Source organism: Bos mutus, chromosome 28, assembly GCF_027580195.1.
Source record: "Bos mutus isolate GX-2022 chromosome 28, NWIPB_WYAK_1.1, whole genome shotgun sequence".
NCBI classification, from domain to species: Eukaryota; Metazoa; Chordata; class Mammalia; order Artiodactyla; family Bovidae; genus Bos; species Bos mutus.
In genome coordinates, this window is record NC_091644.1 from 7,910,122 (window position 1) to 7,925,680 (window position 15,559).

Sequence of the window (15,559 nt, forward strand, 5' to 3'; positions counted from 1 at the left end):
ATTTCACTCAGCAAAGAGCATGAAACCGTGACAGCTGACCAGGCTCTGTGAGTGTCACAGTGGCCGAGAGCCAAGCTACAAATCACGCCACGTCACCACAAAAGCCAAAATAACCAGCGCCTATGTGTGGTCTGCTTACTCCAGCTGTCTTAGCTCAACCGGATCTATTGACGATTCACTAATCCAGCCAATAGCTGAGTGCTGACCCACACACTCAGCTGAGCCGGAGACAACACGAATCTGTTTCTGAGCCCTCGGCTTTGCCGGGGAGAGTCTATCATTAAAGTCTCCTTCAGAAGCAGCGGGATTTACCTGGCCTGGCCACAGGGGAGCCCTGGACAGCAGAGCCAAAGACACCCCAAAAGGTGTCTGTAAAAAGCCCCTTTTCTCAGGGTTCCTCATTTGACCCACCTGTCAATGGCCATCTCAGTAAATTTCATTCGTGACAATGAGCTGTAGTGGCTGAATGCTGGCCCCTAAAAGATACGTCTGTGTCTTAATCCCGAAACCTATGAATGTGGCCTTCTTTAGAAAAACGGTTCCTACAGGTGGAATTAAGGATTTTGTGCTAAGTAGCAAGTTCGGTAGCCCCTAAATTCAATGACAAATGCCCTTTATAAGAGAAATAGACATTTGAGCCAGAGAGAGGGGGGCAATGCAACCACATGGGTTGAAGAGATGTGTCCACAAACCAAGGAATGAGTGGGGCACTAGAAGCTAGAAGAGACAAGGAAGAGCCCTCCCCTAGAGCCTTCAGATAGAGCTACCCTGCCGACCCCTTGATTTCAGACTTCTGACCTCCAGAACTGTGAGACAATGAATGTCTGTTGTTTAAGCCACCCTGTATGTGGTCATTTGTTTGGGCAGCCGCAGGAAAGTAGCCTCTGACTGTCCAGTGTGCGTTGCTATTTGCAGGAAAATCTGTGATCTCATCCTTCAGGCCCATGAGCCCGCCGGGTCCTGCTCTGCCCTTGGCTGGAAAGGGAATCCCGAGGTTGCATCTGCCTCTTGGGTGTGGAGCTCTGGGCTGGAGCAGGATGAGAAATGGGCCTATTTATAAACGAACAGAGCCAGAGGGCGGGAGCCGGGTCAGCCGAGGGCTTCACCAAGGTCACAGACCCAGTCCCTTGGGATGGGGGCATTGCAGAGAAGGGCCAGGCTCCAGAGGAAGCAGGGGGCGGGAGCACTCAGGCCTCTCTGAGCGGTGGGGCCGTGGTCCATTTCTGAACAGCCTAACAGGAATGTCCAGCTGGCTTCCAAGTCAGATCTGGTGTCTCGGGCGAAGGGCAGGCCCAGCTGGGTGGGAGTGGATTCTTTCCCACTGCCTCATTGCCGCTCCGAGAAAGGAAGTGTGAGCGCCCGGGGCAGGCGCCCTGCACGCAGCCCATGACTGTGGGCGGTTGTGTCCTCCACGCTCCTGCGGCTCAAGGAGGATGCTGCTATGGTGAGTAAGCCTCCATGCTCCCCTCGCTTCTCGCTGTAAAGAGCACTCTCTCAGCAGGGCCAGGCTGGAGGGACTTAACCGGGTGATACTTCAGCCCCAGGCTGTCTCTTGGAGGGCAGAAAGCTGGGCAGTAGTACCAAGGATGTGGGTGGATAGGGACTCTGCCGATTAGTGGCTGAGTGGGACCAGGGTCTACTTCCAGCGTGACTGGTGCCGGGCAGAGTTGTCCAGAGGAAGTCAGAGCACACAGGCTGCCGTACCCGGCCCCTCCCACAGGCCTGGGCCTGGGGGATGCTCAGCTCCACAGCACCAGGAGTCTTAAAAGCCAGCAGAAGGCTTTCCTTTACAGCAGGAACAGCTTCTGATCCAGCTAGGATGCCTACCTCAGTCACATCTGTGACCATATCATGTCTCTTGAGTCTTGTATGTCTTTAAGCACTTCTCCCTATAAGAGTAAATTTCTGAGTAGCTATCGCAGGAAGAAGAATGGGGCAAGATTTTTCACCTGCTTGTGTTCTGAGCCACAAGCTTCAGGAAGCATTGAATCTCAGCTGCATCTTCTTCTTGCTGTGTTATTCTGGACAAGTCAGTTAACCTCCCTGAGCCTCATCTCCTAGTCTGTAATGTGGAGATAGCCCAGTCTATTTTGCTGAACTGCTGGGGAGGTTATACGAGACAGTATGTGTGACGCTCCCATCTCCATCCACAGAGCCTGGGCTCATTTCCCAGGACTTTGGACATCTTTTCTGTTTAACCTTTCCCGTCGAGAGAGTTTGTTGGAGCTTCAGAGTCCCATCCACTCCAGCTGGGCACCTGGTCACATGGAGTGATCAGCACAGCCCCATGCTGTCATGGGGACATTCATGCAGCCCACGAGGGACTTACAGGGCTCAGGTACCTGCAGCCTACAGACTCCTCCTCTACCCTCCTCCCCTGACTCTGGACTCTGGCCTCTGGCCCAGCTGCTCATGGTCAGAACATTCAGATTCCAAGCCTGAAACCAAACCTGTATCCTTTTCATTCACTTGTCAAGCCCTGTCTTTCCTGCAGAAGCCTGCCTGTGACCTTCTCAGGGTTAAGCTTATACTAAAGTAGAAACAGAACCAGCATGAGGTAGGGATTGTCTGTGGAGAAGGACTTACTGCCTCCACTACGGAGGCAAGGGGGGCTGGTCCCCGCTGCTGATGGGACCTTGGACAAGTTGCTTTTTCCTTTCAGTTTCCTCATCTTTAAAACAGGTATGTGCTGTGCTTAGTCACTCAGTTGTGTCCGACTCTGCAAAGCCGTGTACTTTAGCCTGCCAGGCTCCTCTACCATGGGGATTCTCCAGGCAAGAATACTGGAGTGGGTTACCATGCCCTCCTCCAGGGGATCTTCCCAACCCAGGGATCGAACCCAGGTCTCCCGCATTGCAGGAGGATTCTTTACTGTCTGAGCTACCAGGGAAGCCCTAAAATGGGTATAATTTTATCTAAGTCTCAGAATGACTGTAGGTTGATCGTCAACCACCTGGCCTTGCCCCTGTCATGTATGAGATGCTCCCCCTCCTCTTGTCCTGAGCCCCAATTTGCATGAGTACAGCAGTTGGCTCAGTCCCCAGATACAGAAGCAGGCTGGCTCAGGGAGGGCCCAGGACTCAGGAGACCCAAGGAATAATAAGGGGCATGATCTCCCCTTCCTGGGAGCTGACAGTCCTTGCAGAGGCTCACCAGAGGGGTCTTGCCCCCAGGAGGGGGATTACAAGGGTGAATACTCAGGCCCACAGCAGGAAATGGGGATGAGTCAACTCAGGACCCCTGAGAGGAGCCTTCTCGGACTTCATATCCATTCCCAGGAAACCCGCACACCATTCTTTTGTTAATCAGATCTGCAAAGCCGTGGACAACATGGCAACAGCACCCTTAGGAAACTCACTTGAGCCTCTTGGCTGCTCTGCCCACAAGGGGAGGTCAAGGGTGCTGCAGGAGGTTGTGTCCCCCAGACTGCAGTGAGAGGGCAGGGAAGACCTGCTTGAGGGTCTCCTCGGGAAAGGCCCGGAGCTGAGGGTGGTCGCTGGATCCACCAGCGCTGTTGAAACCTGTAGCATCTGATGGAGCGGATGCTGGGCTCAGACAGCAGGAGACCCTCGGGGCAGACGGCCGGCACCTGCCGTGCTGAGCGTCAGCCCCTTCTCTCCCGCCCTCTGGTAGGGACGGATCGGTAGATGGGTTCTGTGGGGCTGTCTCCAACCGCGACTGGGCCCGCAAAGTACAGACAGGAGAGAGCCATTGTCATCAGACAAAGAGGCCATTAAAACCAAACGTTTAAAATATGACTCCATGTATATAAAAAGATATTCAGGCAAATTAAATGCATTTAGGCCAAATGCCTGGGACAGAATCCCAGCTCCACCACCTGGAAGCCCTGTGACCCGGGGCCAAGAGCTGGTCTTCCTTAAGCCCTGGTTTCCTGGCTTCTGTGGACTGAATGGTGGCTCTCAAAAGATACGTCAACATCCTAACACCACAACTTGTGAATGTGACCTTACTTAGGAGGAATCTCTGCAGATAGAATGAAGTTAAGAATCTAGAGATTAAGAGATCATCTTAATTACCCAGGGGAGCCCTAAATCCAGTGACAAAGTCTCTGACAAGTCCCCTTTTAGAAGCACTCAGAGGAGACAGACAGACAGACAGAAAAGAGAAGGTCATATGCAGACAGAAGCAGAGATTGAAGGGATGCGGCCACAAGCCCAGAAACACCTGGAGCTGCCAGAGGCTGGTCAGGCACTTGAAGGCAGCTCAGCCCTGCCAACACCTTGAGCCCAGATTTCTGTCCTCCAGAACTGTGAGCGAATAAATATCTATTAACCCTCCCTCACCACCAGCTTGTTACAGTGACCACAGGAAGTATTCTTCAAAGAAAGAAGGTAAAGATCTGACAAGAGAGGATCAATATAGATCATGTGCATTTTTACATACAATAGAATTGTATGCAGTCATGCAAAGAAGCTGTGGACAGTCATTAAGGATGAAGCTGGTGTTGGGAATATCAAGCCGGAAAAACAGAGTACCAGAATACTAATTTGTAAATGTTTAGGAATCGAATTTTGTTTTTAAAAGTATGCCAAAACAGGAAAAATAACGTTGATCATCTCCAGGCCATGTTATACAATTTCCTTTATTTTCTTCTTTGCTATTTTCTGTATTTTCCAAATTTCTTCTCAGTGAGTGCATGCAGGATGCTGTGTTGAATCACTTCAGTCGTATCTGACTCTTTGCCACCCTGTGAACTGTAGCCTGCCAGGCTCCTCTGTCCATGGGATTCTCCAGACAAGAATACTGGAGTGGGTTGCCATTCCCTTCTCCAGGGGATCTTCCCAACCCAGGGTTGGAACCCACATCCCTTAAGTCTCCTGCCTTGAAAAGTAGCTTCTTTACCATTAAAGAAGCCACCCAGGAAGCCACCCGGGAAGCCCCTCAGTGAATATAACTTTTACTGTCAGAATATAAAGAGCCATTCTAAAATTTTCTTCCACAAATGTGACTTAGCTGTGCAAGAGCCCCCGAAGGCCCACTTTCTTTCCATCTATAATCTCATGAGAACCTTACAACAGCCCCACCATAAACTCACCTGTGATTCCATTCTGTAGGTGAGAAAACTATGCTTCAAGAGGTAAATAGTGAGTGCAGAGCCAGCCTATGGCCAGAGTTGGGAAAGGAACACAGTCGCCCTGTCTTCTGAGCCTTGTGTGAGAAGCCACACTCCCCTACCCCATCGAGACAGCCACTGCTCTGCCCTCACCTCCCTCTCAAGGCCACAGCCAGGATCTGGCCTGTCCTTCAAGTCAGAATGACTGATCAGAGTCTCAAGTGCCCTCCAGGCAGAGATAAATAACAGAGAGCTAGATCCGGGATTCCGGTTTTGTATTTTTAAATGGAAGGAGAGATAAATCATTTCTGCTAACTGTTTTTACCTGGCTGCAGGAAATGATGCATCGCCATCTTTTAAAAGAAAATTAAGCCTTTAATTCCATGGCACATGTAATAAAATGATACTTCAGCTCTCTGCCTTGAATATATGGCCCGTCGTGTCCTAATTTACTATTTCAATGCTGCCTGAAATGTTCTGAAGTTATTAATGTGGCAATATATTCAAGCACCAAACCTGGCCTTCAAATGCTGTTCAAGCGTTCAATTAATACAATGGATGGCCAGGCGGGAGCCAAAGGGGTCACATCGAGAGGGAGGCCATGCGGGTGGGGTGCACGGTCGACCCTGCTGTAGAGGCCACTGTGAGCCGGAGCGGGAGGCCATGCAGGTGGGGTGCACGGCCGACCCTGCTGTAGAGGGCTACTGTGAGCCAGAGCCCCGTTTTCTTCCTCTTGGGGGTGGAGATTATGATGCCTCACTCACAGGGCAAGGTGCCAGGTACAGATCTGTGCCTGGGTCCCCAGTGCCCCCAATGCCACTCTCTTTATTCTGATTCTCTCGTGGCCCACAGGAGAGCTGTGGTGCTTCCACACACACACCAATGCTTAGCATGTGTGCACAAGCTCACACGTGGGGCACTTCATCCCAAGACTCTGAGCAGGCACATCCCATTGCTCTTAGAAGAACAGGCCTTTATGACCAGGGAACTGCCCAATGATCCATGCAAAGATATACTGGGGGGAAGTTTCAATGGAAGATAAAGGGCAGGGGCCTGGGGGCTGCAAGGCCCGTGCTCTTCACCTTGTGCGCCTCCCTCCTCTCCTGTGAGTGTGTGGTGCTGACCGGAGAGCACGTGCTAACGTCAGCTGCCCTCACAAGCCCTGCCCACTGGCACATGGCAGAGCCACTGCACGCGAGCATCCGGATGGGACCGCTTGAATGAGAGCGCCCTTGTTCCACAGAAACTCCCGAATGGGCTCAAAAGACACTGCTGGGGTCTCTGGGGTCAGGGACTTCAGGTCTTTCAGTGGGCCCCTCAGCAGGAGCACCGGGTGCCCTGGGAGGTTCAGTGCAGCCCCACATCCTCTCCAGGGTAAATCTCATCTGTTTCAGAGACAGAGTTGGGACAGTTCATTTAGCTTTTAGCAAACTCACAAGGGGAATAATCGCAATCCTATGTCTAGAGGTGAAGATATACATGAAATTCTCCAGTGTGGACCAGATCCCTCGGCAGTGGGCAAAAACCAAGCCCCCTCTGATACTCAGAGCTGGGGGCCTGAGGGAGAGATGACAGCGATGGCTGAGACTAATTCTCTGGAGGAATCAGGGTGATACTCAGAGCTGGGGCCTGAGGGAGAGATGACAGCGATGGCTGAGACTAATTCTCTGCAGGAATCAGGGTGCTACTCAGAGCTGGGGGCCTGAGGGAGAGCTGACAGCGATGGCTGAGACTAATTTTCTGGAGGAATCAGGGCGCTGGGGCAACCAGACAAGTGAGCTGAGCAAGTTATTTAGACAACAGTAGCGCCTCTCTTGGGCTTCCCTGGCGGCTCGGACAGTAAAGAATCCACCTGCAAGGAGGGAGACCTGGGTTCCATCCTTGGGTTGGGAAGATCCCCTGGAGGAGGCCATGGCAACCCACTCCAGTATTCTTGTCTGGAGAATCCCCATGGACAGAGGAGCCTGGGAGGCTACAGTCCATGGGGTCGCAGAGTTGGATACAACTGAACGACTAAGAACGACATAGCACAGCACCTCTGTCTTGTAAGATTGCTGTAATTATGAAAATGAATCAACAATGCGATCAGTCACACAGACGTGCTCCTGTTAGCGGCGGAAACCAGCCCACTGCAGGTGGCTCCCTAAAACTTAAGCTGCTCCTGTGGCAGACAGTGGGAGTGAGCACTCGACGCCGGGAGTCCTGCTGGGGTCTCCTCTTCCTCATCACTCATATTCCAGTGCCCAGAGCCAAATTCTACCCCAAATAACCTCCCCACTCTCCTCTCCTCTCTGACCTTCCAGGCCACTTACTCCCCTCTGAACACCTACGAAGTCCTTCGACTGGCCCTGCCCCCATCTCATCCCGCAACATTCCATTTTCCATGCTGCAGTCAGAGAAATCTTTTTTACATTTATTTTCTCATTGAAGGATAGTTGATGTATAATATTACACAAGTTAAAGGTGTCCAATAAAGTAACTCACAATTTTGAAGGTTATACTCTATTTATAGCTACCGTAAAATGCTGGCTCCATTGCCCGTGTTGTACAGTACACCCTGTAGCTTATTTTATACCTCAGTCTGTACCTGTTAATCCTCTGCCCTCCATCGCCCCTCCTCCCCTCCCTCTCCCCACTGTAACCGCTAGTCTATTCTCTATGCCTGTGAGTCTCCTTTTTTTGTTCTATTCACCAGTTTATTGTATTTTCTATGTTCTACATGTCAGTGGTACCGTACAGCGTTTGTCTCTTTCTGTCCAGCGCACCTCACTCAGCATAATGCCCTCCAAGTCCTTTCATGCTGCTGCAAATGGCGACATTTCGCTTTTTATTGCTGAGTAGTTTTCCGTTGTGTGTAAGCATGTGTGTGTATGCATACATATGCCACTTCTTTATCCATTCATCTGTTGATGGACACTTACCTTGCTTCCATATCTTAGCAATTGTACATAATGCTGCCATTAAAGCGTCTTCAAATGTTTATCAGATCCTATTGGCCCTGTGGCTAAACCCACCATTGGCTTCCTATAATACTGGATAAAATGCAAACTCCATGTCTCTGGCCAGCAAGGCTCCACATGGCCTGGTCCTGTCTGCTCTCTACTCTCATCTAGACATCCCCACCCTCAAGCCCCAAGTGTAAGTTCCATGAAAGCAGAGATCCTGTCTTGTTCACAGCTGCATCCCATTGCCGGGCCCATGGTGTTTACAAAACAAATGTTTCTAGAATAAATGAAGGATTCAAAGCCAGGATTCAAACTACCTATACTGCGTTGTACCACTGGATGGGGAAACAGACACTAATAAAAATGAACCCCTTCAGTTAAGCAAATTTCAATCCCTCCTCCTAAACTGGGAGCCTGTGGAGCCCAGAAGGCTGGAGAAAAAGTTTGAACACACCCAGCCTGCATCTTCAAGGGGCCAAGACAGCCTTGGGAGAAAGTGACCCTACAGGGACCGCTGTACTCAGCTGCACAGGCTGAGGGTGGCCCAAATCGGGGATGGCACGGACACAGAGCGACGCTCCCAGGGTTCTCAGCTGGACCAGCGCAGCAGTCCTGGGCCCCTAACCTGCCGCATGAGGACTGAGCCCCCGTTGAGTCCCTCCCTCAGCCCTGCCCCTCTAACTTCAGTTGGTCTCCTCCTTAAGAATTCGCAGACCAGTAAACCCGAGGGCAATACAAGTGGTGTCCCTGGGTGAAAAGGGAGGGTGGAATGTCAGGTGTGCATCTCCTGTCTCTGCTGCATCCTGTCTGTGTGTCCTTGAGCTCATTATTTTTTGGAGCTTCAAGCTCCCAGAACACAGAGATGCTTAAAACAATTTGTCTGAGCTGAACCAGATACCTGCCTGACATGGCTGATGGAGAGATGGCAAAGCCTGTATCGTGTGGCAGAGTCTAGTTCCACCAGTGTGAGGACCTTCAACAGAAAGCACTTTCTTGTTTTCCTTTATTCGCTATAGCAGCGAGCATAAGGTTACCATGACTCTTTCCCACACATGAGGCCACTGTGGCTCAGAGGCTCAATGGTTGCCCAATTGCGCACACTGCTGGTGATGAGCCAGTGACTTACCCTGGCCCTAAAGATGGGCCCGACAGCTCCTGTGAGGCTGCTGCGTTCCCAAGGCTGTTGGGCACAGGAACCCAAGACTCTGGTCTTGAGGACTCAGCTTGCTGCCACGCTCAAGTCTGCAGGTCCAGGCGCTCTGCCCCCATCCGACTTCCCCTGCCTTCTAGTCGGCCCTATGGGGTCTGTCCCTGGGTCTACAATTTAAGGGGAGGAGGGGAGGACTTCTGAAAACAAAATCCCTGCCCCCATAACTGAGTTTAACTGAGAAGTTCCAGTCTGAAAACTTTGGACACACTGCTGACAGTCCCGATGACAGCCCAGCTGGGAGGGCAGCTATATTTAGCCACATGCTTGACCTACCATGTTATCGGGAGCAGAACCAAAATGTTGGGGAGGGAGGTAGCAGAAAACGCCTCCACCCTGTACCGCCCCAGCCGCGCAGCCTTAATGATCTGCTCAGCAAAGTTTCCTCTTTCTGAACACATGTTTTCCCCAATGTTGGGGACATTTGTGACTTGCCCAGTGCTTTGGGCCTGGAGGTAGAGGCCAAAAGCAATCAGCTCCATTTGTAGCAGGAGGAATTTCTGCACCAGGTAGTTAAGAAGCATGTTGGTTGTGGGTTACAAAGCCAAGCTTTCCTCCTGCATCCCTGGGTGCCTGCAACGATAGGAGGGAGTCCATGCCGACAGTGCTTGGGCACCGGGAAGGGGACTGAACCGTCAACAGGTGAATCTTCATCCCAGATAATCATGCTCCCCGACTCGTGGAGCTTCTGAAAAGAGTGAATGAAGCATAACGTGAAAAGCACACAGCAGAGCAAGCACCGTGCCTCCCTCTCCTCTTCCCTTGATCCTCACAACCCAACAAGCTGAGATTTAGCCAATGTATCCCCATTCTACAGACAAAGAAACTGAACGCAACACTCAGAGAAGGTGATTTGCCTAAATGCTCAGCGGGGGACTCAGCGATAGATGTGTTGCAGACACATGGATATTTCCCATCTCTAAATTTGACCTGTGTGTTCAATGGCCCAAGGAAATCAAGGCTGGGGGCAGGTGTGATGGTGCTAATTTCCCAGAAGCAGTCTTACCTCTGCTCTTTGAAGTGTCACAGAATTGGCTGGAAGCTGCTCCTGTCGGCAGCGCTGCGCGAGGCTGCTGAAAGTGCTTTTAGCACCTGATTAAAAAGGAGCCTTATTTTCCTGAGCAATTACCAGGCTCGGCTCTCATGATCTCATCCCAAAGACAAGGAAGAAAAATGATGGAAGGCTGGCCTCGAGACACTCACCCCACAGAACACTAAATGGCCTGGCCTCACCCATGTGTGGGGTATGCCAGGCACAGCATAGGCAGCAACGTCCAGAGCTGCAGGGCAGCAAGCAGGGCTCGCCACAGGGGTGGGCTCTGTCCTTTCCAGCTCCAATGGAGACACTGCACTGGCCTGCATCCGGCTGTGACCTGACTCCTGGGGGATCTGGGAATGAAGCAGAAAGAAGAAAGGAACTAGCCTTTCTTGAAGTTCTCCTGTGGGGAGGTTATCCCTTTTATATCCCCAAACAGCTGTTCCTGGGAGCCTTCTAGTCTTGAGATATTTATTATAGAAAGCAGAGACGTAGGAGGTGACTTCGTGCCCAAAAGCACACAGCCAATAGTTTAGAGAAAAAATGGATTCAAACCCATGCAGAGCTCTAAACAGCCCCTTGCATTATACCGTGCTGTCCCGTAGCATCCCTGGGCCGCCTTAAAGAGGAGCTTGGGCCCTGCGCTCACCTAGGCTTTCGCCCTCTGGTCCCAGTGTGGGTAACAGCAAGGGCGCCTCGCCCCGTGCGTGGCTGAGAACTCCTGCCCCATTTGTCCTGTAATCGTGTCACCCCAAGGGCACTGTACCCCTGGTCTAAGTTGTAACCAAGGCTGTCTCTTACACCCATAGTAGCAAGGAGCCATAAAAAGCAAATGCCCTTTGCTGCCAGAGATGTGGTCAAACAGGCAGGCTTACTCATCACTGGTAGCAGTGGAAAGCCATTTGGCAAGATGTATGCGTACAGGGCTTGATAATGTGAATCTCTTCAATCCAATAATCACACATCTGCAAATACATCTTGAGACAATAAATCCAAATAAAAAATCTTACCTATAAACATCTTCATTGTAGCATTTCCTAAAGAGCCAAATACACTGAAATTCCATGATTTGGAATATTAAGCCATTTAAAATAATATTTTAATTGCAAATTTTATTTTAAAATAATATTTGGATTGCAAGGACTACATTGTCAAAATGGCCATGCAACCCAAAGCAATCTATAGGTTTTATGTAATCTCTATCAGATTACCCATGACATCTTTCACAGAACTGGAATAAATAACTCTAAAAATTATATGGAGTCACAAAAGATCCCGAATTGCCCAAGCAATCCTGAGGAAAATGAACAAAACCAGAGACATAATCTTCCGAGACTTCAGAAAATACTGCAAAGCTGTAGTGATCAGAACAACGTGCTATTGACACAGGAACAGGCGTATGGATCAAGGGAACAGAATAGAGAGCCCAAAAGAAACCCACACACCTACGGCCAACTAATCTTCAACAGAGGAGGCCAGAATGGAAAACGGAGAAAAGACAGTATCTTCACCAAGTGCTGCGGGCAGGCTGGAGAGCTACATGTGAATCGGCGAAGCTAGAAAACCATACCCACCACACACAGAAATAAGCTCCAAATGGCTCAACTCCAGTATAAGACAGGACGCTATAGAACTCCTAGGAGAGAACACAGGCAAACGTTCTCTGACGTAAATAATAGCGATGCTTTCTTAGGTCAGTCTCCCAAAGCATTAGAAACAAAAAGCACAAACAAACAAGTGGGACCTAATCAAACATAAACTTTTGTACAGTAAAGGAAACCATAAAGAAGATGAAAAAACAATCTATGGACTGAGAGAAAATATTCACAAATGATGTGACTGAACAAATATACAAACAGCTCATACAACTCAAATAAAAAAAAATAAAAATAAAAAATCAAATTGAAAAAAAGGGCAGAAGACTTTAATAGACGTTTTTCCACAGAAGACGTACAGATGGCAAGCATGAAAAGACGTTCAACATCGCTGATTATTAGAGAAACGCAAATCAAAACCACAGTGAGGTGTCACCTCGCACAGCAGTCAGAGTGGCCCTCATTGCAAAGTCCACAGGCAGTGAACGCTGGGCAGGAGGCGCTGACGAGGGAGCCTCCAGCACTGCTGGTGGGAAGGTAGGTTGGTGCAGCCACTATGCAAACAGTATGGAAGTTCCTTAAAAAACTGGAGTTACCGTATGATCCAGCAATCCCATTCTGGGCATACATCTGGGAAAAAACACTCTAATTTGAAAAGATACATGCACCCCAATTGTGCGGGCAGCACGATTTACAATAGCCAAGAAACAGAAGCAGCCTAAAGGCCCATCAACAGATGAATGGATAAAGAAGATGTGGTCCATATATTCAATGGAATCCTACTCAGCCATAAGAAAAGAATGAAATAATGCCATTCCAGCAACATGGACACACCTAGAGATTATCATGTTAAGCAAGTCAAACAAAGACATGTATCAAATGATACCACTTATAGTTGGAATCTGAAATGTGATACAAGTGGTCTTATTTTCAAAACAGACTCACAGACATAGAAAACAAACTGTGGTTACCAGAGGGAGAAGGGGAGGACGGGTAAACTAGGAGTTTGGGATTAGCTGATACAAACTACTATTTATAAAATATAATATGCAAGCAACAAGGTCCTACCATGCAACACAGGTAACTATATTCAGTGTCTTGCAATAACATAAATCAAATATAATATGAGAAAGGAGTATAATCTGTGTATAACATAATCTCTTTGCTGTACACCAGAATCTAGCACTATATTGTGAATCAACTATACTTCAGCAAAAAATGTTTCAAAAGAATTCATAATATGGAAATAAATGCTTTTGTTACAAAGTTTAATGGCAAAAGAAAGTTAAGAAGTTGTCCAGATGGTATGATCACAGCTATGTCCAAAAAAAAAGTGAATGAATAAATAGTACATGGGACTTATGGGTAGAGGGTGGTTTTTGCTTTTGTTTTTAACAGACTTTAGTTTTAAGAGCAGTTTTCTTTCAGTTCCTACCAAGATTCAGAAAAAGGTCTAGGAATGTCCCATATACCCCTCCCAACAGGCACAGCTCCCCCATGTCAACCTCCCTGGGTGGGTTTTTTCCCCTACTTTCTTTCCCCCAGTCCTAAATTGTCAGATTGTCTGTAACGAGAAAAATAAATTCTATTAGGAAGGAAGGAAATACAAGAGGAAGTGAGGGCAGAAGGAAAGGCGAGAAGGAGCCCTCACCCCAAAGGGAGAGTGCAGATGGCTTCTCAGCCCTTTCGATTTCCAATACACCTTTTAATTGCACGAGCTGTTGGAATTTCTCACCATTTTAAGGTTGTGGCATCATTTCCCCTTTCCACATACTGCTCACAGACCATTTTAATGCTTTCTCATCCCCGAAACCACCCCTCAAACACCGAATTCAAGCCAGTCCCTGATGGATGCCTCCTCAGCTCATTCTCTGCCTCCTTGCGCCTTAGGCAACTTTTCCTATAGAAGCTGAGCTCCCCGCGACCTGGGCAGAGATTCTCTGGCTTTACCACATGCACACACACACAGATCTCCCTGGTGATGGCGAAAATACGACCTGCAGTCCCCGCCTCCTGCCAGCATGGAGTGAAATGCTGAGCCCGGGTAGGGGTCAGGCCCAGGTGTGCATGTCAGGGCCTCCAGTACCCAGAGCTATACAAGCACAGGCACTGAAGGATGAGCGGACGCCTCTGTAAGCCCATTTTCTGGCACTCTTTGAACTTTAAATTGAGACTAGATTTTTCCAGGCAGTGATGGTGGAGTTGAAGTGTTAGTCACTCACTCGTGTTCAACTCTTTGCAGCCCCCTGGACTGTAACCCGCCAGGCTTCTCTGTCCATGGAATTTTCCAGGCAAGAACAATGGAGTGGACATCCATTCCCTTCTCCAGAGGATCTTCCTGACTCAGGGATCAAACCCGGGTCTCCTGTATTGCAGGCAGATTCTTCACCACCTGGGCCACCAGGGAAGCCCTTGGTCATAGAAGGTCATGTAGCAGGTGCCAGGTATACATTTACAGAGGTGTCTCGTTGGTTGGCCCCTTAGTGCTTTTATTCATTTATTTACTCTTTCACTCTACAAATAATGCTCAGGCACAGAGTCCAGGTAGAATCCAGAGAGCCCAGCCTACAGGCTCTCTCTTGGCCAGCTCATGACCCAGCAAGTCCTTTTAGGGAGAAGCGGCCCAGCGTGGGGAAAGACAGAGGAAGATGGAAAGGGGAGCCAGGGAGACAAGAAGCCCGGACTTTCCAGGCTATTCTGGAGCAGTGGGACTGAACAGATGGAGGAAGCTCCCTGTGGGACCTTGTCCGGGGACTGACTTCCAGGAGGCCTGAGGCTGTGTTTGCTTCCCTTGGCAGCCCCCATGCTAGCACGGAGACCCAGCCTCAGTTGGCTTGTGACCTGGCCCAGTGCGTGTGTGTAAGTGCTCAGTCGCTTCAATCGTGTCCGACCCTTTGCGACCCCATGGACTACAGCCTGCCAGGCTCCTCTGTCCATGAAATTCTCCAGTCAAGATTATGGAGTGGGTTACCATGCTCTCCTCCAGGGGATCTTCCTGACCCAGGGATTGAACCAGTGTCTCCTGCATTGCAGTCAGATTCTTCACCCAGTGAGCCACCTGGGAAGCCCTGACCTGTGAGAGCAGGGGCTAATTTTACAGGAAGTACAAAAGAAAAACATAGTCTGGGCCTGGGGGTGAGTTACAAATGCAGAGGAAGCTGCCCACACCTATTGCCCCAGGGGCCCCAAGAGGAGGCCACAGCTGTGCTTACCCTTGGGTTCTGAGATGCCTCGTTTGGGGTGGACAGCTCCTCTGCACGCACACCCATCTCTTCTCTAAGCCAGCGATGGATTGTTTTCATTTCATTCCAATTGAACTGCGAGACTAAACTGGGCCCAATTTCTGATCAGCGTCATTTCTCTCAGGCTTGCTCAGGGAAGACAAAATCCATTAAACTTCTGCCTGCTCCCCTATGAGAAGCGCTGAGCTCCCCATGGCAGCAAGATGGCAGCTCTGGAAGAGAGAGACTCATTTTATGTGGATCAGTGACTGGCTTATTGTAGGTGCTTAATAAATATTCAATCATAACAATCTTAATTACTGGATTACATCATGTCTGTCTTAGGGTAGGATATAAATAAATAATGCCATAATAATAATGAGGCTCTAAAGGAGGGCTGCTCGGTTTGAGTTCCCACTTAGACGCAGGCGGTTTTAATAAATTTGGGAGGATTTCATATTTCATGAAGACATATCTGCTC

General features: G+C 49.4%; 1 protein-coding gene across 3 annotated transcripts in view; it reads left to right on the top strand.

The window, feature by feature from the left end:
- The first annotated feature begins 1,321 nt into the window (after nt 1-1,321).
- Nucleotides 1,322-15,559, top strand: part of C28H10orf71 (chromosome 28 C10orf71 homolog) — a 51,268-nt gene continuing 37,030 nt past the window's right edge. For 2 of the 3 annotated variants that reach the window (XM_070364672.1, XM_070364677.1), the window contains exon 1: nt 1,429-1,444. The gene's annotated coding sequence lies outside the window, so the exon portion shown is untranslated. Of the gene's footprint in view, nt 1,445-15,559 lie in introns of all 3 variants that reach the window. The other variant, XM_070364679.1, reaches the window with a different exon arrangement.